The following is a 27,090-nucleotide window of genomic DNA, read 5'->3' as shown; positions in this document are numbered from 1 at the left end:
AACACGGTTCTCCCCGTCCCTCACATCCCTCTTCCTGCGGGTTGACTGCGCTCCTGGGCAGGCTCGTCACACCCTGTGCAAAGAGAATTATCGGCAGTTCCAGCTTGCGTCTATCAGCTCAGCAATCCCACTGGAAAGAGACCTCCACTTTCCCCATTGTTTCTGTAAGCCCTATGGTCTTTGGAGAATCCCTGTGGATTTCACACCCAGATTTGAACCAACAAAAAATGCAAATTGTCCAGATGGAGGGTACATGCATCCCACAGCACATGGACGGAAATCCGGCAGGAGGCACTTACTCAAAGGAAAATTAGAAATTAGGGCACTATCACCGGAAAAAGCAGGAGAGGCATCATAACAGTGGTCAGGCAAAAACAATATCCTTCCAGTCCAACTTGTCTTGGATTTCCAATACTCCCAAAATTATATAATTTAGAGTTGATGATGTGAAGTTTTTTACTCTAAGGTTCAAACCACATTAATTTGAAGAAATTTCTCAAAAAGGGATGGCTGATTGGAACCCTATACCCATTCCCAGTCTAACTTTAGTAATAAGACATGCTAACTTGTGTTAGGAATATAGCACTCCACAAAAGACTATTATTTCTGATGCTGCATAAAGCTAAGTGTGGCCATAGGACTGTGGTAGTCTGGATTACGACTTGCCAGGATATCCAGGTCCTAGACCCTGGAACGTGCGAATGTCCCCTTACATGGTAAAAGACTCTGCCAATGTGATTGAGTTAAGGATCTTGAGATGAAGAGAGTATCATGGCTTATTCAGGTGGCTCCTAAAGGCAATCACCAGTGTCCTTATAAAACAGAGGCAGAGGGAGATTACATGCAGAATAGGAGCAGGTGATGTGAGCATGCAGAGATCGGAGTGATGCAGTCACAGCCAAGGAGTCACCAGAAGGTGGAAGATGCAAAGAGACTGTCCTCTTGAGCCCCCAGAAGGAGTGCAGCCATGTGGACACCTGCATTTCAGCCACGGAAACAGAGAAATGTGAGAGTATAAATTTCAGTGGTTTTTAGCTACTAAATTTGTGGTAATGTGTTACAGCAGCCACAGGTAACTAATATAACTGAGTTCTGGCAAATAAAATATGAGCAGAACAGGAGGTATCCAGCTTCTAGCTCGTGCCCTTTAAGGGAAAGGTGCTTCCCGCCCTTCCCCTCTCCCTCCCCTGTCCAGTGGCTGCAATGCCAACATGCTGCTGAGCCATCATGGGCTGCCACTCATTATGGGAATAAAGGGAACATGCCTGGATAGTAGAGCAACAAGATAGAAGGAGCCTGGAACCCCAATATCCACTTTGAAACCTCAATTTAAGAGATAAATAAAACTCTGTCTTGTTGAAACCACTATATTCTGGGGTCTCTTATTACAGCTAATCTATAACCTAACAAAATTACCATTTTTGTCTGCCATGAAACTGCACTTTAAAGACTTCAAACTCCAGGGAGTATAATTAACTGAAGACCTAAAGGCTACAGTCTGAAATCTACCACCACATTTGCACCCAGCCCTCACTTTTCCCACAGGCTGCTCCCACCATCTGGGTGTGGTGGGGATACTAAAGCAACTTTATTACTGGGCGATATGGGGCCCATCTAACAGCCAACTTTGGCTCAAGGACTCCTCAGTGGCTTTGCCAAAGCTCCTGAGACAGCACAGCAATCTAATATATTTTCATCAAATTCCCTTCCCCCTCACTTTACTTGGGGCAGACAGTTTCGCCATCCGATGGCATTCCCAGTCTTACCAGTTCCTTCCCCATTCTCCATCCCAGGTGTTTCCCCTAATTAAATCCTTGCTCATTTAATCCCATCTTGGCAAATGTGTCTCAGACTAATACATGGTCTTTTCCCAAAAGTTCAAGAACAATGAGGTCCTCTGGCAAAGTAAGAAAAAAAGTGAGAATCTTAACAAGTAGTAAAAGCATCTTGTCATATACATATAAACCCAAGGTAATTGTGAAGTGAAGAAGAGTTGACCATGTTATAGTTAATTTTCCCCAAATAACCTCTTGATCACTTTCAAATTCTCTCCTGCCACTTGGAAAGAAATTAGGAGGGCAACAAAATTTTCTCTAAAGATTTGGCAGACTGCATATTATTGACTATTCCAAATTACTAAATGAAAAGTAAAATTCCATCAATTATCCAATCACTTTATTTAAATATCAAACATCTGGAGGCTGATGATAAGCAGGTTAAGAATTCAGGATGACTGAATTGTTCCTTAATCTTTGGCCAGATTTAACCTAGCGTAGACGCAATCCATTAATCCTGAATTTCAGTGTATTTGCGCATTTTTGTCTTGGTGTGTGTGAATCACTTCCCCTGGATGTACAAATGTCCATACAATGTGAAGTCTTGTGTAGCTCCCCCATCGGGAAGTCATTGTCATATTCCACTTCAATCTATTGTCTTCAGCTTTAGTTATAACAGATTTCTTTCTGCTTAGTTTGTCTTTTGGACTGTCACACTTTTAATTCATGTTAGTAGTCCCATAATTATTCTTGGCACATCTGTCTTCATCACACATCTGCTGAACTGAATCAAAGGTGAAAAAGTTGGGAAACGCATGCATTAGTACTGCAGGAGACTAACATTTCTTCAACAGATTCTGGCACAGGAGTTGGGAACATCCCTCCTGGATTCATTATTGGAATCAGAAAATATGTCATTGAGAGGATCTCAGGGAAGGAAATGCCTGTTGTTGACAAAGGCCTTGAACACAAAACAGAGCAGATAAAATTGAGACCAATGAGTTCTAATCCTTCCACATGTGGTATATTTACAGCCATGACAACTGAGGCAAGACTTTCAGAGGCATGCCTCATTCATTGTGAGGAGAGATGGGGTGTGTGTGTGTGTGTGTGTGTGTGTGTGTGTGTGTGTGTCTGTGTGTGTGTAGTCCTGGGGATAAGAGCTGTGCATTGCTTTTTTGTCTATGATCAGACAAAAACCAAAGTCTTTATACTGCACTTCTGAAAACAGGTTAGATATCTTATTTTAAATGATTACAATAGAGAACAGTTACTAACATAGCTCCCACCTAAACATGTGTTTAGGTCTCTAAGGGGTCCTTTGTTTGGTTGGTTGTATTTGTGGGATTTTTTTTTTAATTAAAACAAGACATAATATCTAGTCATGGTAATAAGAAAATATTATTAGAGGGAAGCCTGGGTGGCCCAGTCAGTTAAGCATCTGACTCTTGATTTTCGCTCAGGTCATGATCTCACAGTTCCTGAGACTGAGCCCCAATTCAGGCTCTCTGCTGACAGCATGGAGCCTGCTTGGGACTCTCTCTCTCTGCCTCTCTGACTCTCTCTCCCTCTCTCTCTCTCTCTATAAATAAACATTAAAAAGAAAATATGATTAGAAAAATAATGAATTCTTAGGATATTAGTATATTAGTAATACTCAACTAGGAAGTATAAAGCATCGATATCAATTTCTAGATCTGAATTTGCCACAAATAACAACGCAACTTAGGATTACCCACCTAAACTGAGACCCAGGAAAGGGCTGAAGTGTTTCAGTTGAAAACTGGTGGATAATGGGCCAAGTTCTGCCTAAAGATATGTTTCCTATGGCCAGTCAGCATTTTTTTTTAACTAAATTAGTTGCTTGGCTATAACTCAAGACATTTTGCCAGAAGAAGAAACACAATTTCTGGTTTCTTTTGAAAAATTAAAAGATACAACCAACCTCATCTTACACTTCCATATGACAACCACTGGGTAAAGCCCATGTTCCCCAAGTACACCTGGTACACTTTACTCATGAAGCCTGACTGCACTTGACAGACACCAGAATGTGTGACTCCTATACTCCGTGATCTGAAAGGGCCCGTCTAGTTCTCAATGTCTGTGAGCCCAGAATATAACTAAGAGTCTAGAAACAAACCCATACATTTAGGGTCCATTGATGTTCAACAGTATTGCAAGACAATTCAATAGGAAAATAAAAGTCTTTTCAACAAATGTTCCCAGGACAACTTGATATCCACATGCAACAGAATAAAGTCAGGCTCTTTCCTCACATCATACATAAAAATTAATTCAAAATGAAAAAAAAATAACTCAAAATGGATCACAAACCTAGACATAAGAGATGAAACTATAAAACTACTAGAAGAATAGAGGCAAAAATCTTCATGATCTTAGGTTAGGCAAGGTTGTCTTAGATATGACACCAAAATCCCAAGTGATGAAAGAAAAACAGATGAATTAGAACTCATAAAAAATTTAAAAACGTTTGTGCTTCAAAGGATACCATAAAGAATATAAAAGGCAACCTATAGAATGATAGAAAATATTTGTAAATCATAGATTTGATGAGGGACTCATAAAGAATATATAAAGAACAGGTACAACACAACAATAAAATAACAAATAACCCAATAAGAAAATGATAAAGGATCCCAGTAGACACTTCTCCAAAGAAGATACACAAATGGCCAACAAATACATGAAAAGATGTTGAACATTATTAGCCAGCAGGGAAATGCAAATGAAAATCACAATGAAATATGACTTCACACCCACTAAAATGTCTGTAGTCAAACAGACAAAGGCAACAACTGTTGGCAAAGTTACGGAGAAAGCAGAACCCTCATATGCTGTTGTCAGGAATGTGAAATTTTGTGCCCACTTTGGAAAACAGTCTGGCAGTTCACCAAAAGTTTAAATTTAGAGTTACTGCATAACTCGGCAATTCTACTACTAGGGAAATGAAAACATATGTCCACACAATAACATGTACATGAATGTTCATAGCAGCATTATTCACTATAGCAAAAAGTAGAAACATCCAAAGGCCCCTCAGTTGATTGATGGATAAACAAAATGTACTGGTATGTACTGGAATATTATGTGGCAATAAAAAGACACAAAGTCCTGAAACATGCTATACAAGGATAAACCTTCAGGACACTGTGCTAAGTGAAAGAAGCCAGATGCAAAAAAAAGCCACAGATGACAATATTCCAATTATACGAAATGTCCAAAACAAGTAAATGCACAGAACAGAAAATAGATTGATGGCTGTCAGGGGTGGGGGGTAGAAGGAATAGAGAGTGATGGCTAACCAATATGGGGTTTCTTTGGGGAGTGATAAAAAATACTGTGAAATTAGACAGTGGTGATAGCTGTACAGCTTTGTGAATATGCTAAAACCCACTGAATTGTATGTTTCAAAAGGACGGATTTTCTGATGGATGAATTATATCTCCATTTTTAAAAGTACATGAGCCTGCAGGAGAATCTAAATTTTCATCTCCATTATCCTGTCAACATTATCAATAGCATCAAATTTCCTTCCCCAGTGAAAGGCTAACCAGTATGAGCAACCCACTTCACTTTAGCATGAAGCAAAGTGAATTATGGCTAATGTGGCAATAAACTTTACTTATGGAAGAATAAAACTTGAGCCTCTTATTTTTTTAAAAAAAGAAAACCTTAAGAAAATTTTTTAAAAAGATGTATGTTTACTCTTCTTTTGAAGTTTAACATTTTTTATACTTTCTTCTCCAATAAACATCTGAACTCTATAGGACCACGTGAAATACATCTCCTTTTGTCTGCAGGCTGTTTCTGGGCAGGGAAGACATACCCTACCCTAGTCAATGACAAATTGATTCATTTAAGCTCGAACATCCTATTGCATAATTACCCTTAAGGCTGTGAGCTCATGGTCTCTTCCGAATTTCAGATCAAGCTGGGACATCTGGGAAATGGACACACTACAGAGACTCATTTCAAGCCACCTTCCCCCCATTCCAGTACTGGAAAATGGCCAGTTGTCTTGTAATGGGACTACAACAAAAATCAATTTCCAAATTGAAGGGCAGTATATCAGCAAGTGAATTACACCATCCCTTTAGTATTCCTCTTCTTGACCAGGCACAAAAGTTAGTGAATTATGTAACAGTATCCAACCAAGCTGGGCAAAATTCAAGCGTTAAATGTGAAAACATGTTTGCCCTTAGAAAGGGGTTCACATGGAAATGACCATGAACACAGTTCTGAGTGCATATATAATGAGAAGCGGGGCGGGGTGTGTGTGTGAAAATATGTTATTTTCTAAGTTGGCTGTTTGAACTGGTTTGACTAAAAGGAGTGCAGATTCTTTTTTGGCAGAAACTTTTCCTTTGTTTAGAAAAACACCTTTATGAATCTCCTCAAGCCCTGGCTGAGATCTAAGAGATCCAGAAAGAGAAGAATAAAATGGATTTATGTAATAAAATAAAAACAATTCCTTAAAAAGTAACTTCCCTAATGGTGTTGGGCAAGATGATGCCTTCAGATCCATCCCTCAGCCCTGCTCTATGCACTGTGTTTAAACTCCATGGATGGCAATAAACAGACTCCCTAACCCACTGGCTTCCCATTGGGTTCGGCCCATTAATGGGAGGTAATTGCCAAAGACTGGAGAGTGGGAGGAGAGTGAGTCCAGGGTGTTTATTCCCCAGCCTCTCTTTATGTTAGGCCTCTGGCTAGCAGATGTTAGGCAACCAGCAACCACTCTGGGTTCCAGAGTCTGTTTCTCTGTCCTTGTCCTTCAGGCTTGAAAGCAGTGACAGCTCCCTGCTCTTCCCTGCCATAGAAGTGCTGCTTCAAGATAGTCACTTCTGCTATAAGCAACGTAGGTGTTCTCGAAACCATCATGCTCTGCAAAATTCTGTCAACAATATCAAGGAGCTTATGGGAAAATGGGGTTAGAGCCACACAAACTGTACCTATGACATCTTAAAAACAGAGGAACCCAACAAAAATGGTTGACGGTGTTACACTTGTTACACAATTAAGAAACACATAAAGACAATAAATGTTGCCTTTTTACCTTGAACAAGACCTTGGGACGTGCTTGTGGAAGTACATTTCATAAGGGTTGCAGCTTGTAAACCGTTGCAAAGCGGCAGCAGGAAGCTTATCTGAAATGCAAAGAAAGTTGCCTTACCAGATGGGCATGGTGTGGCTCGTGCCGCTGTGGTGAACTGAGGAGGATCATGGCTGTCTGGGGAGGGGGTATGCATTGTGTGTATTCCTACACTGTCTGGTTCAACTGGGTGCAGATTTCTGGGTTCACCAAACGCTTTTCATGGATCACATCACACATAAGCAAATGCAAAACTACGCCCACAGACTTCTGCTCAGGTCATGATCTTGCGGTACGTGAGTTCAAGCCCCACACCGGGCTCTCTCCTGTTAACGCAGAGCCTGCTTTGGATCCTCTCCCTCTCTCTCTCTCTCTCTTTCTCTCTCACTTTGCCCCTCCCCCACTTGTGTTCTCTGTCTGTCTCTCTCTCAAAATAAGTAAGTAAATAAATAAAACAAACAAACAAACAAAAAAACTACATCCAAATCATTCCAAGGTATATCAATGGCATTGGAACGAATCTGTGTTTTCAAAACAAGTGTTATAACAGAACTGATTGAACACGGCTTATTTCCTTACACTTGGTCAATGACTTTATCAATAACATTTCTGTTCTGTTTCCTGTGAAAATACTTAGAGAATTGTGGCAGTCTGGGGACAAGAGTCTCCAAACGGCCTGTAAGAAATTCCTATTGGAAGAAGTTGCCAAGAAACTTTGAAAGATAGTGGTGTGTCTTAATAAAATTCTAGTGTCTTAACGTTCTATACTATCTCGCAGTCCCTGCCACAGCCTGTCTCACTCACCCTGTTCCCTGCAACAGCTCTGGGTTTGTGGGGCTTTGGGAAATGAAAGGGGGGACAAGCGGCATATAGAACATGAAGATGGGCAGAAAGGACAGTAGTCACAATTGCTGAGAAAAAAACAGCTGAGACACAAGCCCTTTTCTCCCACATCAGCCAAAGAAAAATCACCTTTAAAAGGCATCAGGCAGTCCATGTTCTGCTAATACGGGTGGAGCTCTGTAAGGGCCCTTCCATTGATTGAGAATTGGACTCCACCTAAAAGGAAAATGAATATAGCTTTGACTTCCACATTTTCCACCAAGAAAAGCCTTTCAACAATACCTTCCATTCCAAAGGCACTTGTTCTGCAAGCAACACATATTTAGGAGTGAAAAAACTGAACTTTTTCTCCCTTCAACAAGTCCGTTTATTTATTTATTTTTTTACCTGAGTCAGAACATAAATATAACTGAGGCTCTGCCCAACAATACTACATTAGCCATAGAAGCATGCCCACATGAAGGGATTATTAATCCTCAAAAAAGCCTTGGCAGAATTTGATGAAAGCTGAAATGTATTTTCACAGATGGTTGTGTTATGCTGTATTTGATTTGAAAAATATTAAACAAAGCAATACCCCATTTCTGTTTTATTCCCTGAAAGCAATTATTACATGAAAAGGTAGACAGACAGGACACAGTTAACAAACAAAGACTAAAGAGTTGTCATCAGCCTAGAAATGTTCTGGAAAATAAATGAGAGCCACTCGCCAATAATACGACTATAAAATACAGAAATAAAAAATCTATATTGCGAACGTACACGTACTTATAGCCCACATCACAGTTTGATGAAGCAAGAGATAAATGGCCCAATACTGATTGTTTTTACAGGAATATGACAATCCTCCAAAGAAGAGAAACAGAACATCTCTCCATTCACATAAAAAGCAAATTACAGATGGGGAAAAAAAATTCACTATGCTCAGAGCAAGATTCAATTAAAAAAATATGTCTGGCTTTGACAGGGCAAATTCCAGGCGTAGTGTATTTTCATAGAAGTTGGTCCTAGAGGAAAGATTTCAGTGCTACAAAGGCCTGTGGAACTTTTCATGGCTTGTCATTATTTCTCTGTAAGTCTAAACAAGGATTTCCGCCTCCTTAGCTCATATTTTCCCCCTAACTGATCCTGCAAGGTGCCATTATGCTTCCGACAGTGTTCTTCCCTTCTGAAAATCACACTGTATAAAGCTGCATGGTGGATTTTGAATAATAATTAATGCTGCCTTATAGCAGCAATATAACACACAGTGCTTTACTAGGGATTACATGGTGTGTGTGTGTGTGTGTGTGTGTGTGTGTGTGTGTGTGTGTGTGAGTACATATGGTTAAATGGCAGGATGAAACCATGGAAAAGAAGACCAGAGACAGCTTGTCATGTCCCACGCAATGCTTGAAGAACAGCACAAATAGCATTATTCAAACAGAACATAACTCTAACTCTGGGACATCCATTTGTATCTTCAGAAAATTAGGCGGCAGCTATTATCTTTCTGTTGTTCAAACTGATGAAACCAACACACAGAACCGCCGCCGCTCACAGGGTTTTTGAGCCAAAACTTCTGCATACATTCCCTCTGGCTTGTCACCTCTCATCCACTTTGTCCAGAGTATCATTAAGAATTTCTAGACATCGGATTCTGGATCTTGTTACAATGCTCAGAATGGCTGTCAATGGACAGGATAAGAACTCCAGTAGTCAGGCTTGAATTGTGGGAATAAATACACCCATTTGGGTGTTATCAAGCTGTTCCATTTGTCTCATCATTTCATTCTTCAGTTGACACTGTGACCCTTGGAAAGCCAAGGAAGGTGTTTCTTCGGTTTTCACCCTCAACCTCAGGGCAGCATGGCCTTTATTCTCTGTCCCCTATTGCCCTTTGGAGATAATTGCCTGCAGTTTGGTGCCTATATTACATATGTTTCAACCTGTTCTCCAAACATTAACTGTTTGGGATTAAAATAGTTTCTACGAAGCATTTGCAGCCTTTCCTTGAACTCCTGCCAATGTATGGCTCTCCACAGAAAGGAAAATGCTGAGCATTAAAAACGAAATGAGGATTAGTCAGAGCAGATAATAAATAGCACACTACTGCATGTGGCAGAACTAGAAGAAAAAACAACAACTTGTTTGTATTTTAATGATTTAACCATGACAACCATTTGAGGTCCTGGTAAAGGTAACAGAAATAAAGGCCCGCGTCAAGAAGTACGGAAAGACTGGAGAGAAGCTGTGCCATCAGAAAACCTATCAGATCATCAGTACTGTGTATGTAACCAGATTATGAGAGTCCATTTCAGTACTCCTGCAATGCATTATTTTCAATGTAAATATTAATCAAAGTAATAGATGATGCAATGAATCCTGAGAATGATAAAGCTAGGAGTTGGGATGATGTCTGCAGGATCTAGTCCTCCTAATGCGATGCTGTTGAAGGGGCAGGGCAAATTCTATCCAGACCTTTGTCAGAGACTCTGCAGGTTGGGTGGAGAGTGGCCTGGCTGCCACTTGGGAAGAGAGAATCACAGTGGTAATACAATAACAAACGCCACCACCACAAGTAATTTAATCTAACAAAGAACAACAACAAAAAAAACCCTATATGAAGCTGACGTACTGTTTTCATCTCCATGTTAGAGATGACAAAACCAAGGCAGAGAGGTTAAGCAACTTGCCAAAGGACATACAGTTGACAGATGAGGGAGCAAAGATTTAAAACAAAGCAGCGCAGCTCCTAAGAAACCCTATGCAACCCCCTAACCTCCCTGTATGAGCGGGCTGGGAGTGTCGTGGCCTTTATGCCACATACCATGACAGGAGGAAGCGCTTAGCCAATCACTCACGCATTCCTTCAGACATTCAACAAATGCATAATGTACACCTACTATGTGCCTGGAATTACTGCTGGAGACAGGGATTTCATGATAAACAAGCAGATGAGCTCCCTGCTCTTTTGGAATTCAGTCTAGTTGGGGAGATGGGTGGCAAAATCCAGGCTGCTTACAGAGCTTGGAGGAAAATAATACTAAAATGGATGTGTAAGTTTAACAGGCCTCAGAAGTGCCAAGAGCGCTTACTAAAACACAGATTTCTGGACCTCATCCCCATAGTTTCTCATTCAGTAGGTCTGTGTTTAAGCCCAAGAGTTTATATTTCTAACAAGTACCACAGTTGATAACTGCTGACTTAGGAGCTCTACTTTGAGACCACCACCATAAGGGTTATTTGGTTGGGAGAGAAATATTCTTTGTGTTGTACTGCACCTCTGTTGGAGGTGAGCCTGTGCTTATGAAGAATCGTCACTGACTATATAGATACAATTTTAGACCTGCCAGGAAGTTTCTCTCACCTGCCTTAAAATGTGGACATATTCCCTAGGATGGGTATAACACAAACCGCCACCAACAGCTATTCACACATGGTATCTGAGCAAACAAGACGCAGATTCAGTAGCTTCTGATACCAAAGAATTGAAAGAAAAAGTAAAATACGAGGCCACAGAGTGACATCTTGAGTACATTATTAACGAACAGGGAGGCAACATTTAAGAAAGTGACCCTATAAAGGCACGGGGTCCTTAAGGAACGAGCACTATTGCAGGGAATTTCTACCCATCAATCCATGAAACACATTCCATCCTTACAGATAATGATATGCTATCATTTAATTGACATGATGATTAAAATTGCTTCCAACTGCATGAGGCTGGTTTTAACACATCTTTAAAAAAAAGCCTGAGTGTTTCTTCTCTGTAAAAGGGGGGTTTTCCAGATTCATAGCCTTCTTGTCTATTGGAAATATCCATGGCAAGAGTGAAAAGAAGAACTGGGAAAAGGCCAGTTTCTTTCAAAACCATATGTGGATACAAAGGGCAGCATTATCTGTAAGCAAATTATTATATATCATATGTATGTGTGTGTGTGTGTGTGTATATATACATATACATATGAGATATATATATACATATACATATGAGATATATATATAAATGGCATATATATATATATATATATGTATATATAAATGGCTTCTTTTCAAAAGAGAGTTAATAGGTCAATGCTATGGGACAGGAGGGCTTCCATTGAAGAATGGAGGACCACAACCATTGACATTTGGCTGACCTTCTTTCCACATTACATAGAATGAATTTCTAACGTGGAGGATTCCATGTTAGTGTGCTCTGCAAATAGCCTTATGCTAAAGCCACGGAGCAGCACAAATAGTTGCATAAATAAATATCCCACCTTAAAGACAAATGCAAGTCATATGGAAAGTCCTTTAAGACTTGGGTATGTGTACTCAGTTTTTAAGAGTCTCTTATGGTTTGACTCCCTCCCTCTCTAACCTCTTTTTTTGTTCCTTCCCCTCCCCCATGGTCTTGTGGTAAGTTTCTCAGGATCCACATAAGAGTGAAAACATACGGTATCTGTCTTTCTCATTACTTATTTCACTTAGCATAACACTCTCCAGTTCCATCCACGTTGCGACAAAAAGCCATATTTCATTCTTTCTCGTTGCCACGTAGTATTCCATTGTGTATATAAACCACAATTTCTTTATCCATTCATCCGTTGATGGACATTTAGGCTCTTTCCACAATTTGGCTATTGCTGAGAGTGCTGCTATAAACATTGGGGTACAAGTGCCCCTATGCATCAGTACTCCTGTATCCCTTGGGTAAATTCCTAGCAGTGCTATTGCTGGGTCATAGGGTAGATCTATTTTTAATTTTTTTGAGGAACCTCCACATTGTTTTCCAGAGTGGCTACACCCGTTTGCATTCCCACCAACAGTGCAAGAGGGCTCCCATTTCTCCACATCCTCTCCAGCATCTATAGTCTCCTGATTTGTTCATTTTTAGCCACTTCTTAACAGAAGACCATGGGGGAGGGGAAGGGAAAAAAAAAGTTAGAGAGGGAGGAAGTCAAACCATAAAAGACTCTTAAAAACTGAGAACAATCTGAGAGTTGATGGGGGATGGGAGGGAGGGGAGGGTGGGTGATGGGTATTGAGGAGGGCACCTGTTGGGATGAGCACTGGGTGTTGTATGGAAACCAATTTTGACAATAAATTTCATATTTAAAAAAAAAGACTTGGGTATCTGTAATATCAGCATCTGGTTACCCACTGTTTCTCTTGGCCAGGTAGTTATAAGGTAACTAGTTTTGTCAGTCACTGAGTTTCTAAATTGACAGCTCACAGGCCAAATCTGACCCAGAGATGTGATTTGTTTGACTTGTGCATTTTGTTCCTAGTTGCTGTGCCCTTAAAAGCTGATCATAAATGGCTGAAATGGAACATTTGCTCTCTCTCTTCTGTGCAACCTTGCTTGTCGCTCTACAGTATCTTTGGCCTGGACTGGGTGACACCTTTACATTACTGGCAAATCCCCTGAAGAGGCTGGAGTGTTTTGACCCCTGCTATTTAATTTACAAAATCAAACTTCAACTCCAGCACTACTTTCCTGTTAATTCCAACTACCTCATATTTTTTCTTCATTTCACCAGGGGACGGACAGGTTTTTTCCATAAGAATTTTAATCGTTCTTAGGTGAGTGATATAATACTATATAAAACTTTGGAAGGAAGTTAAGTTTCTCAGTAAAAGGGCAGAATTACCTTGTTGTATGACTCCTGCTATGGTCGACATTGCTGATCTGTTTTAGATTGGCTTGGAAATTTTGAGCTGATGAAATGAAATGTCAAGACTGGGAAGTGTCTTGATTTTTAGCAAAATGGGCATATCACCACCAGACATGAATTAGCCTAGAAAATACATTAAGTTTTAGGAGGTTCAGAGTGGGCTTTAAAAAAAAAAACTGAGAAGGCTGAGAGAATGTGAAAGGCCCCAAGGCATGTTCATTTTTATTCTGTAATGAATAGGAAATACACTGCAGTAAAAGCAGCATTAATGATTCAAAAACAGCTGGAGATATTGAAACAGAAATTAATCCTACTTACCTAGCTCTTAAAACTAGTAAAAGGGCAAGGTGGGGTTGAAAACTGGTACCTGAAGCAAAATGGAATGTTGGCATTAAGCACCTGTGACCAGTCATTTGTAGGCCACTCACACACAAGCACAGCAAAGCCTCTAAGCGGCAAATCTCACTAATTAGAAATAACTGGGGTGATGGCCACTTGGAATCACTGTGAAATCTGAAGTGTGGACACATTTTAAGGAGATATAGCAGATTGGTTTCAACGGCAAAGACTAGCAGCAAGTGACGCTTCAAGGACAGCAAGGTCCCACTGGATCCGCTCAGGGGAAAATCATTTGTTGTTAGCACACTCATTATACACCCGGAACTGCCACTCAGGCTGTGTCTATCACTGTAAAACAGTTTTTAAAAACTAAATATATCTCCAACTACCTTTTCTATCCTGTTTATGTGACCATTTTCTTCAAAAATGGTTGGAAAGTTTATTTTAGGCCGAGCTCTCTCTTGAGTGACAAATTTCACCATATTGGTGCCCGATGCATCGAAGTTGTCCCAATGACCTTAAAAGTTCTTACTGTCATAATTTTTACTGAAACGTGGATGTATGTGTGTGTGAAACATATTCTTGCCACATCTTGTATATTTATGTAACATTTTCTTTGACCATGCTTGACACACAATGTATTCGTTTCAGGTGGACAACATAGTGATTCAACTTCTTTATATGCTATGCTGCACTCACCACAGTGTAGTGACCATCTGTCGCCATACAACATTATTACAATATCACTGACTATATACCCTATGCCGTGCCTTTTATTCCTGTCACTTCTTCCTTCCATAACTTGAAAGCTGTATCTCACTCTCCCCCTCACCCATGTGGCCCATCCCCCTTCCCGCCTCTCCTCTGGAAACCAGCAGTTTGCTCTCTGTATTTATAGACCTAAATCTGCTTTTGTGTTTGTTTATTCATGTTTTTCAGATTGCACATATGAGTGAAATTGTATGGTATTTGTCATTCTGGGACTGACTTACTTCATTCAGCGTAGCACTCTAGTTCCATCCATGTTGGCGTAAATGGCACGATCTCATTCTTTTTTGTGGCTGTGTGATATTCATTATTTATATATACTACATCTTCCTTATCCATTTTCTGTAACTTTCTTGATTAAATAAACTCAATTCTAGGAAGCAAGTCTAGCCTCCACCTGTTCACTTTGTGGTTTCACTCCGTGGGTGTGTTGGGAAGGTATGGACATCGTGACTAGGGCCTTTCCTCACTAATGAATTTGGTGGGGACTTTTAAGCTAAGAGAGAATATATCCAGCAGCCCATTTTACATATTCATACCCAAACCTATTTCAACATCAACTCTTAACCATAAAGGAGTCTTAATAGAATTCCCAAGACCAAAGCACTTGATGAATTCCATATTCAGTGACTCAAGGGTGAGGTTTAGAATGTTTACAAATGTCTTTGTGTTTCATTTGGGTCAATGTACAAATAGCTTGCTCAAAGATCCTCGAGAAGAAGACCTCCCGGGCTCTCTAAGGAGAAACAAAAGAACTGACCTCAAGTACATTCTCAGCCCCAGGCCCTGAATGATAAGCTTTATATCTGCAATGTGTGATAAGTCACCTTTTTAGTGAGATTCTGCTGACCACTCTATTTAAAACTACACCCCCTCCTCCTTAATTTCTCTCCCTTACCATTTACCACTTTGCACTATAAAATTTACATATTTTGTTTATTTTTTGTCTTCTTCCTCTAGAATATAAGCTTCATAAGGTAAGAAATTTTGCCTGTTTCTTACTGCTTTATCTCTGATGCCTAGATGGTCTGGCAGGTAGTAGACAGTCAACAAATCAATGTTGAATAAGCAAACCGCTGAATACGTATCTAGTGATATAATTTCATCATCTGTGTGCCAGTGCACGCTGCATCAGCAAGAGTTGGGTGGGAACACTAATACTGCCATTTGCAAGCTCAGTGGCCTCAGACACGGGACACTTTCTCTGAGTCTCAGCTTTTTCATCCCTGAAAGGTAGATAAGGATAGTTTCTTTCCCATAAGGTTGTAGGAATAACAAAACAAGGACATGTCAGGATAGCCTTTGGCATGGTCTTAGGCACACTGTAAAGGTTCCCAAAGCGTTGCCTGTTAGTACTGCTGCTGCCTTAATCCTCACCTATAAACTTATGCAGAATAACAACCAGTGAGTAGACAGAATCCCACAGCTACATATTTCTGCCCCCATCTCTTCCGAGAGCTCTGACACAGAAGTAGGGAGAAATTGGTGAAGAAGCTGCCTTACTCTTGCTCCTATTTTGCAAAACCCTTTCTTGGGGCTGGGGGTGGGGTGGGCCTCCTGCATGCGACCCCACGCAGGGCGGTGTGCAGCAGCTGGCCTGCCTGCCGCTGCGTTGTGTGCTTTGTAAATCAATAGGGCATTTGGGTCTCAGGCTGTCCACTCTGCTACCCTTCTGAAGTCTTAACTACACTTTAAAAGCAATTATTTTGCTTCTAGCTTTGGGAAGGAGGACGTGAAAAGAGGCCTGGCTGAGGCAAAGCTCATATTTCAAGGCATGTCAGGGACCAAGATCGATGACGTGTAGATAACAGTGGAAATGGATGTAAAACATAACCTCAGGTAGACTCATGACTAGGCCCACACAGAGTTCTTCCCCTGCTTCAGAATCAAGAGGAAATCGAGTCACAACATTCAAAACCAGGGACAGAGAGCTGCAGAATGAAAGAAGGCTCAGTAACACTCACTATTCGGAACTCCTGGAACTATAAAGTCTTAGCACTGCTCCACATGGGGGTCTGTGCACACAGATGCTTCCAAATAATGCCTGTTTCCTACTTCTTCTTCTCTGTGTTTAATTAACAATAATTGGTTAGAATTAACAATAAAGGCTACTGTTTAAAAGTTCTCATTCTATGTCTAAGCTCTTGTTTAGCTCCTTGCAACAAACTGTTGAAATAGAAAGCATTGATTCATGTGCCCATTTCACAGAAGGGGCTTAAAGAGGTTAAGTCACTTTTCTTTGGTCATAAAGCAAGTAAGCAGCACAGTCAGAATGGGTACCGAGGTCTGATTCCATCCCAATATAATTGAACACTCTGCTCTGTATTATATAACACCATAAACTAAATTAGGTCCTCTATGACGCTCTCATAGCTCCTTGTACTTTTCCTCACAGCATGGAACTGAATTTGTAAATAAATGTAAGGATGTGATTACTTGCCTAATATCGGACTCAGTACTAGAAAACACATTGTTATTATAATCGCTTTTGGTATCACCGTATTTGCAGCACAGAGCACAGGTCGAATTCACAAGAGAAGCTCAGAAAATATCTGTTGAAGATCTGAAAAAAGACAAAGTGGACAAAAATTGAGATTTCAGGTTAAGATGCAAATTCATTTAGTTGTCTTAAATAAGTAAAAAACACTCAAAACCCATTTATTCAGTGATTTTCCCCTTTCGAAGGATACAATCAACACGTAAGCATTTCTAATAATCCTTTACATGGATATCCCACAATAACATGGAAAATTCAAACAATTCTACAACCTTTATTGCTTGACTCTTTCCCTAAAGAGGTACCAGTATATTTCTATCTTACACCCTCTTACCTCTCTTTACTTCTAGTTCTTTGTAGAATCTTTTTTTTGTAATACTTGGTAACATTCGTGGAATGAACCAATCAAAAATACTGCTGGTCAGCTATTGTGGTATTTTAATGAAATGAAAAATGCTGGCACCTTTATAAACACATATAAATCTTTTCTGATTGACACGAATTTTGAGATTTTCAGCACAAATTACTTTGTGATTTTATAACATCCACAACACAACGGAACAATGTCATTCCTATTCAAGGAAGAAACTCTATGGTCATGAACCCAGGCAAAAGAGAAAAGGCCTTGCTGTTTTAGTTTGGTTTTCCCAAACAAAGTAGGGAGGTAAACCACAGCCTCTGACCATGTATATAAACATTTGGAAAACTGGTTGAAATTGCTTACATGTAAACAGCAAGAGATTAATACTGTACTTCTGAAACTGACTTTAATGAATCCTGTGAGATTTCACCACACAAAAAGCTAAAATTATTGTTCCCAGAAATAAATAAAAGGAAAGCAATGTAAGAGTGTATCATACCCTTCTCTTAGCAAAACAAAATAAAACAACAAAAACAACAATAAAATGGATAAAACAAACAGAAAGAAAAAGAACAAATACTCTTTGGGGAAGGGAAGGAGTGGTGATGGAGTGTAAGGAAGGAGGAACATTCTGTGAGGCAAGACAAAGAACATTCTGGTGCAATGAAAAGGAAACACAGAATGTAGGATGGGATACAGTGTGGGAATCAAGGAATGGAAAGAGAATGGATACAGAAGCAGAGGAATCCAGCTCCCGGCTGGTAAGCCAAATGCCACAATAATCCAATTTTAATTATACGTGAGTCCCATCTCTGCTATTTGTTTAATTTTATTCTCCTCAGCAAATACAGAGACAGCTGTTTCCCTTTTGACACAATTATCTTTGTCTAGAAGCTTTCGAAATGTCCCTTTGAAAAGTTTGCAGAACTTACAAGAATCCTGAACCTATTAAGTGACAGATCTTTTGGATTTTAAACAAGGAAAACATTTTTTTTCAAGGCCTTAACTCCGAAACCCAGAGGATCAGAAACGATAGAACAAAACGCTTTGAAACTCAAAGTAGGATGAACAGCAGCACTTATTATGTTGGAAGTCAACAACCTGACCACTAGGCTTAATTATATTCTGAGGGAAAAACTGACCCAATGTGTCAATATCTTAGTTCAATATTCAGAATCTGTACTTAATTGTGGGTGGCACTGGAACATAAAGTCAAGCAGATTTTAGGATGAGTGGTCACATTGGCCATGTCAACAAAGAGACAGAAAGAGAAAACTGAGGAAGTTAGTCAAGAGAGAGTAAAGAATACAAAAGCAAAAAAGCGGGGAAAGACCATGAAGGAAACAAAAAGGCTAAACAGGTGGCCCCAGAGAGACAGAAGTATCTTCCATTCCTAACCATTTGCCGCCTACTACCTCATGAAGATTTGGAATCCAAATTTGTGATAAACATATAATGGCCAATATTACTGAGCACAGATCCAAGGCATCATACATACACTGTTTCATTTCATCCTCCAACAACCCTATGAAGAACTGTTATTATTTCCATTTTACAGATGACAAAACCAAGGCTTAAACAGATCTAGTCATTTGTCGTCACAAGTCTTACGATTAATGACTGGTAGCAAAGGATTAAAACTCAGTTCTGTCTAGTCCCAAAGCTCGTACCCTCAAACCCAACTACATTGCTTGTTGTAGGCATAACTGACCTTTCTCTTTACTTGAACAAGCTTGAGAGTTTCTTTTTATAGAAATCAGCCATCCCCAATTAAGACAAAAATGCAAAACTTTAAGATGTTGGGCAAGGAGGAAATCTCACTACATACTGAGGTTATGATATGGAGGCAATTGTGAGGCTTACAGCCCCATTACCAACTATGGAGACCGCAAAAAGATCACTGGTTGCAAGGGGGTAGGGGGGTAAGAGGGATGAGTAGGTGGAGCACAGAAAATTTTTAGGTCAGTGAAACTATTTGTACAACACTCCAATGGTAGATACGTGTCACAACGTATTTGTCCAAACCCATGGAAGGTACTCCACCACCGGGATGAACCCTGATGCAAACAATGGACTTGGGTGATAAGGCAATGTCAGCATAGGTCCTCCGATTATAAGTTGTGGCAGGGGAGGGGCAGGGAGTACTCTATACTTCAACTCAGTTTTGCTATGAATCTAAAACTGCTCTAAAAATGAAGTTTATTAATTCTAAAACATTCTTTTGGGTATAAAGAATCAGCCTTTAAGTGTTTTTTTTTTTCTCTTCAATTTTCTCTTTTCCAAATTTTTACATTCAGCAAATTGATGGGTATAAAAGACGCTTCTTGTTAAACTTAGCGTCCTGTTGTTCTCTCCAAACAGTGTTCTTACACTTTTTAAAAGATACAAAGTAATTTAATATGATTTCTTAAGGTGGTTAAGAGAAAAAGACAGGGAGAGTATACTTTCAGTAATAAGGCAAATGAAGCTGAGGAACTCAGATGCTTATGTTTACCACCAAGGAAATGTCAGAGGACATTTACATTCGCCAAATTCTTTGTGTATATATCTTTAAAGCTGTCTAGATGCATTAGATGAACACAGCATGACAATGGTCATACTCTCTGCTCTATACTTCACTTCTGCACATTGGATTGCCTGAATATAAATGAAGACCAGAATGTTCATTTAAATGCAGTACTGGTGTGCCTTTTGAAGAAACTGTCTAAAAGGATATTCCTTTACACACTGGATCTTGCACCTCTTCTCTCAACGTAGGATTTCCGTTGTAAAGAAGGAAGAGAAATTGGAAGGAGGCCGAGTAGAAGGGAAAGAACGTCAGGTTTTGGCCTGCAGTGGCCATACGGCTAGCTCGGCCTAGCATGGGTCCGATGAAACTGAAAACCATAGTATTTACATCTCGGGGTAAGTAAGGCAATAACAAGGCTGGAACTGGGATAGAGATATCATGGATTATCATTAGAGTCTTTAAATGCTTGTGGAATGTATCGGATGATTCTTGGAAATTGTTTCAAGGAAGAGCCACTTTAAACATCACCCTAGTTGAAGGAAAAGACGTGGGTATTTACCGTGTACACAGTACTTGCTTTCTCAGGTAATGATCTCTACCATCTTACACTCATGCTCTGGGTCTTCTGATGCACAACATAACAGAAGGTACAGGACCTCAAGACCTGAAGGTGACTGCAGTGAAAGAGGCTACCCACTCTGTCTCCGCCTCAGGACCTTCAGCCTCAGGCCCCTGTGTGGATGTGGAACAGGTTCTCCCAGCAACGGGGAGGATGGGAGAGAGGATGCTGCGGGTCCCGGCCAACACAACAGAGCACTGACCTGGAGCCAACAAGAGGTAGTGTTTCTCATTTAACGGGGTAAAAATGAGAGGTTCCTTGTCCCAACCTCCCATTCTTTTATTGTGTTCGTAACATCAGAGGCAAATTTTTCACCACGTGTTTAGAAACATCTACACAGTTATATGAAGTAAGCTTTGCAAAGGATAATTCGTAAACAAATGGGACTTTCAGTTGGGACTATGTGGGTCTATTCAATGTTCTCCTCCCTTTAGCAGGTGAACAGCCTATTTCTAAGGAAGGATGCCCCTCTGGAGAATGTATGTTATAACTTGTGATCATCGGCTTCTCACGCAAGGAAACAAAGTCACCAAGCCAAGCCAGGATGTCTCAGCATCCAAGTAGAGAATTTCATGGAATGGGGTAGGGGTGCACGAAGCTGAGCGGAAAATCACAGAAGCATTGTCAGGGATCATCCCCAAACCAGGACCACTATGCAGTCAGTGCTTATCAAGGCATAGTGACAGAGTGTGTAGAGACATCGGAGTATGAATAAAGGGTGTCGTGGTGACAGACGTGTAGCTACAGCACCTGCAAGAGCTTCTGCGATTCTGCAGACACTTTGGCATTAAAATGTGCCAACATGGAGGAGTGGAGAAGGCTCTAGGTAGGCATCATACAGCTCTTATCTGGGGGAGTGATAATAAATGGAGGTATAAGCCCTAATGAGAGACGGGTATAAAGACTAGGGAGACCACAGAATTTATCATCCAACAATTTATCATCAGCCAAGACAATTTAGGAGTGAAAGTGAACGCTATTAGTAATTATACTAGGCATAAACTAGACTGTCTTGGGCAGCTTGGTACATGTGGGCTCCCTACTGAAAGCAAACAATACTTTGCCTTAATGTTGACCCCTATCTAGCCACTGAGGCCAAAAGTTCGGGCTTTGGAGTCAGCTGCCCTGTTCGGAATACAAACGTTGTTGCTTATTCATCGTTTGATTTAGGACAGGTTGTTCAACCTCTCTGTGCTGAGCTTTCCCACTTGCCTCACAGAGTTGCTGTAGGAATTAAAGGAGTTAGTTTCAAAAGGCTGAGCACGGTGCCTGGAACATAGAAGTCACTCAGTCAGTCATTGCGGTGCCTGGTGGCTCAGTAGGTTAGGCATTTGGCTCTTGGTTTCAGCTCAGGTCATGATCTCATGGTTGGTGAGATCGAGCTCCACATCGGGCTCTGTGCTGACAGCACAGAGCCTGCTTGGGATTCTCTCTCTCTCCCTCTTTCTCTGTCCCTCCCCTGCTTTCCCTCTTTCTGTCTCTCTCAAAATAAATAAACATATTTTTTAAAAAAGAAGGTAGGTTCCACATTTGCTGCTTTCCCATCTTTGTATTTTGTGATCATAGAACCGTGTATCTTACAAAAAAAAAAAAAGGAAGTCTCTCAGTAACAACAATATCATCATCATCAGTGTAGTATGTCCAGATATACAGGTATATGGTGTCTGGAATCTCAGCAGAGAAGCAGTTACTTCAATTTGTTGTTGGGGAGGGGAGTGGAAAAGACAGGGGAAAGGAAAGGTTTCAAAAATTTTCCTAGAAAAGAGTGATGTAACACTTGACAAAGTATGACCAACAAAAATCTTATTCATTCCAATTTCACTTTTTAAAAAAGTTCTGTGGCTACTTACACAGATACGAAGTAAAGTTACTGATGCAAAACTTATGATTAACATGTTGGTAAGTATAAATGTATAGTAATCAAGATTACAGTGGGAAAAATTAAACTCTAGTAGAATGACATTTCTATGTCTCATAGAATTAGCAGTTCAACATTCATTCTACCATTGTATGAACGCAGGAAACCCTAAATGAGGAAGCAACACTTTGGCTGGTTTCCAAGTCCTGACTACCCATGACATACATGAAATCTCACTCTTTCATTTTGGTATTTCCGGACCTCAGCCTGACCTCCCACCATTTTCACTGTTTAGCCTCTTGAATTTATGCACATTCATTCTGATAACACCAGTTAAATTTCAACCCTGATGGCGGGTAGCATTTATTTAGCAATTATTGTGTGCAAAATGGAATGTTAAATGTTTCATGTAAATTATTCCAATTAAACTTTGAATCAATCTATGTTAGAGAACTAGATAATCCTCATTTCACAAAGAGAGGCCCAAGAGATGTAAGTAAGCCACCCTGGGTCACTGACCTAGGAATCAAACATCATTCAGCTTTAACCCAAACTTAGGCTCCTAAGCCCCTACCATAGTAACTATACAATTAGCTCTGGTCTTTGTGTTCTCAGCTTATTCACTATGAGCAACAGTGGATAGACCTACACAAGTTTTAACCATTTTTCTCCCTGACCAGTATTTTTGGATTCACAAACACACACCTCTTCCCAGCTTTGTCATGCCCTCGAGCAATAGCCCACCCCCACCAAATGCCTGGTATCATCTCACTGTGGAAAGTTTTACTTAAAATCTGCTGTTCCCTCTACCAATAATCCCCCTGCCTTACAGAATGTTCTCTCCCTGGCCACAGAAAGGAGGTATCTGTTTGATTTTAATCACTCTCCTTACAACCCCAGCTCAAGGGGATACAGGTAAAAACAAGAAAAGGAGTCAGCTGAAAAGACAAAGTTCTTGGCTCCAAATTAAAAACAATTCCGAACACTCCATATCTGAAAAACGTGCACATGATTCCTGGGAGGGACTTGGAAACGAGCTTGCCTCTTACACTAATATATCAACTGTCAGCCTCTAAGCATTGGAGGTTTAAAGACACACGCTGTTCTTGTTATGGAAGGCATGTTCTTGAGGGTACATCCGTAGCAATTCATCACTACTTCAAAATCTGTTGCAAATTTCATCTAGGTTTGGAATCCAACATTTATGTGTGTTTTAGGTGTATAAAATGATCTTAAACGAGATTATATGTGTACGAGCCAGTGAAAAGTTAGAAGGCTCTTACAAATGCAAATACTGTTGTTATTAGAAGAACATTAGTTATTAATACATGTGAGCCTCTTACATAGTATTCTCCTAGGGAAATGGGTTATGGCTTTATTTTTGCAATGTTTTATTTAAGGTCTGTTTTGGTATTTTAAGTTTTTATTTAAATTTTAGTTAACATATGGTATAATATTGATTTCAGGAGTAGGATTTAGTGATTCAGCACTCACATATAACACCCAGGGCTCACCGCAACAAGCGCCCTCTTTAATGTCCATCCCCCATTTAACCCATCCCCCACCCACCTCCTCTCCAGCAACCCTCAGTTTGTTCTCTACAGCTGAGAGTCTCTTATGGGTTGCCTCTCTCTCTCTCTCAACTTCCAGTAAATCTGACTTTCAATGCAATGCAGACAGACATAATTTTCTTATTTTTGTTTTCATTCTATCGCTGTTGACATATTTTAAATTAGTCAGTGAATCTGTAAGGTGCCCAAATGAAGCAGCATGGGCTCCTCCAAACACCATCACTACTTAGCTGTAATGCAACTGACTGGAATAAGAAATGCAGAAAAATAACTCTTTATTATTACCTGTACAACCTTTTCAGCTCAGGCCACACTAATTTAAACAATGCAATTATTCAACCAAGTCTGTGATGAAGGTTTTCTTTCTGTTCTCTCTGGTGAAGTGAGTTGTTTAAGCAAATGAAGGTATAAATAAAATAAGAGCTCAGAGGAGAAAGTTTAAAGACAATTTTTTAAAGTTTTGAATATATCCTCAGGCAACAAAACAAGAAATGTAATGATTAAATATAGGCAATCAAGTATTACCTAAACTTATACACCTCTTTAAAAACATTTTAGTGATTGTCCAGAGGTTTACAATATACATACTTGATTAATCAATCCACCTTCAAATACTATGAAAGTGCATCATATGATATGCCAGATGGCATTAAATCCCTTTTGTTATATAATGGATAGAAATGAAAATAAATTTGAGCTACTACACTATACATTTCAGTCTGTTTTCATTAATTCACACAGATCATTCACTTTGCCTCCCTTTACTCCCTTTGACTCTTACAGTCTGGGCTACTGGAAATGTTCTGTATCTTGATGTGAGTGATGGTTACACAGGTAAATACATATGTAAAAATTCATTGTGTCCTTTATTATATATATGTTATACTTCAATTTTTTTAATATGAAATTTATTGTCACATTGGTTTCCATACAACACTCAGTGCTCATCCCAACAGGTGCCCTCCTCAATACCCATCACCCACCCTCCCCTCGCTCCCACCTCCATCAACTCTCAGTTTGTTCTCAGTTTTTAACAGTCTCTTATGTTTTGGCTCCCTCCCTCTCTAACCTTTTTTTTTCCTTCCCCTCCCCCACGGTCTTCTGTTAAGTTTCTCAGGATCCACATAAGAGTGAAAACATAAGGTATCTGTCTTTCTCTGTATGACTTATTTCACTTAGCATAACACTCTCCAGTTCCATCCACGTTGCTACAAAAGGCCAGATTTCATTCTTTCTCATTGCCACATAGCACTCCATTGTGTATATAAACCACAATTTCTTTATCCATTCATTCGTTGATGGACATTTAGGCTCTTTCCATAATTTGGCTATTGTTGAAAGTGCTGCTATCAACATTGGGGTACAAGTGCCCCTATGCATCAGCACTCCTGTATCCCTTGGGTAAATTCCTAGCAGTGCTATTGCTGGGTCATAGGGTAGATCTATTTTTAATTTTTCGAGGAACCTCCACACTGTTTTCCAGAGCAGCTAAACCAGTTTGCATTCCCACCAACAGTGCAGTTTTTAAAATGTGATGCATGGTCTAAATCTCCATCAATGTTCTCCCTGAAGGCAGTACCACATTATGGAAAATATGGATGAAGCATATTTTGAAGGTTGTCTGGGTTCCTTGTGTCAACACTCAGAGCTCAAGAGGCTGGAGTCTCTGCTGATCAGTTATCACCACTCCAGTCCTAGAATGCCTTTGTTGTTCCAGCCAGCCCACTTACAGATATTGCCTATTGCTCAAAAAAGCCAGACTCACACCAACAAAGAGGTATCTTGCCAATGAAACAATCAATTACAGTCTACCTGGCAACTGGGGATGGAAGTGAGTATTTTTTACCCTAGTCATATATGAAGAATTCCATCTTAATAATGATGGGAAATCTCAGCAAACTGAGCATCATTCACATTCACTTATTCATCAAGCATTTTACTGTATGCTCATTATGTGCCAGACTCTATGCAGGAACACACAGTCATTATTATTCCAAGGAGCTCACTGTATTTGGGGATAAACAAGCAATTACAATGTAGCAACACGGTAAGTGTGAGAGAGGGAATTGTAGATTCTTTCAGTTGCTAAACTAAAAAATCTAGGAGTCCTGTGAAGGGGCGCAAAGAATGGCTTAGGACTAGCAGAAATATCCTATATTTCTGTATTATAATGGCGGTTTCACAGGCGTAAACATCTGTCTACACTCATCTAGTTGAACACTTTAAAAGAATGAAATTTGTCAAGAAGTTGATTAAAGTCTGAGTTATCCTTAATTAATCCTTTTCTCTCATCCCAAACTGACATATGGGTGATCCATTCAACATCTAAAAATCATCCAATCCATCCACTCCTGTCCATCACCACCATTTCTGTCCAAGCCACCACCACACGTGAGCTACTGATCACGGTAGCCTCTGACTGGTCTTCTGACCCTTCTTGTGTCACAAACTCCATTCTCCACATTTGTTTATCATGTAAATCTAGATTTTATTTCTTTGTTTAAACTCTTAAATAGCTTCCAATCACAAATCACACTTAGAATAAAACTCAGATTCCTTACCAAGCCCTTCGAGATGTTAACAGCAGCAAGTCTAAAACTTCTTGGTCTCAGGACCAAATTTTACACTCGTAAAAATTAATGAGAAACACTAAGAGCTAGGGTATAGCTATATATATTTACCATTTTAGAAATTAAAGATGAGGTATTTTCATGCCTCTTTTAAAATAATTTTTAGTGTTTGCTCTGGAGCTTATGTATCTTTAATTAATCTACCCTCAATATTATACTGCTCCCCATGGTGTACAAGGAAGTTACAAGAGTATTTTTCTAGTTCCTCTCTCCTCTCCTTTTGCTATTGTTTTCTACATTATACTCATACATTTTCCTAAATAAACAATATATTACAGCTTGCTTTAGACAATGAATCATCTTTCAGAGCAATTTAAAGTAAAAAAAAAAGGACTTGATATTAATGTTCATTAATGCCATTTTTAGTGTTCTTCATTTCTTCACAGAGATCCATGTTTTTACCTGGAATTATATTCTTCTACCTGAAGAACTTCCTTTAATATTCTTTATAAAACAGATTCCCTGGTAATGAATTCTCTTGGTCTTTGTTTGAAAAGTCCTTATTTCTCTTTTGTTTTTGAAAGATATTGTCTGTTGGGTATAGAATTCTGGGATGATGTTT

The 27,090-nt window shown here is 39.8% G+C and overlaps 1 long non-coding RNA gene across 2 annotated transcripts in view; it reads right to left on the bottom strand.

Annotated features, from left to right (window-relative positions):
- The window catches only part of LOC113593591 (uncharacterized), a 232,346-nt gene that overhangs the window by 139,537 nt on the left and 65,719 nt on the right, over window positions 1–27,090 (bottom strand). For both annotated transcript variants that reach the window (XR_008297078.1, XR_003413873.2), the window contains exons 3-4: window positions 7,864–7,950; window positions 6,856–6,946 (exon numbers count right to left, since the gene is read on the bottom strand). This is a non-coding gene — a long non-coding RNA (uncharacterized LOC113593591). The remainder of the gene's footprint in view (window positions 1–6,855; window positions 6,947–7,863; window positions 7,951–27,090) is intronic.

The sequence above is a fragment of the Acinonyx jubatus genome, chromosome A2 (assembly GCF_027475565.1).
Source record: "Acinonyx jubatus isolate Ajub_Pintada_27869175 chromosome A2, VMU_Ajub_asm_v1.0, whole genome shotgun sequence".
NCBI lineage: Eukaryota > Metazoa > Chordata > Mammalia > Carnivora > Felidae > Acinonyx > Acinonyx jubatus.
Note: the sequence above shows the minus strand (reverse complement) of the source record. Positions and strands in the feature narration are given on the sequence as shown.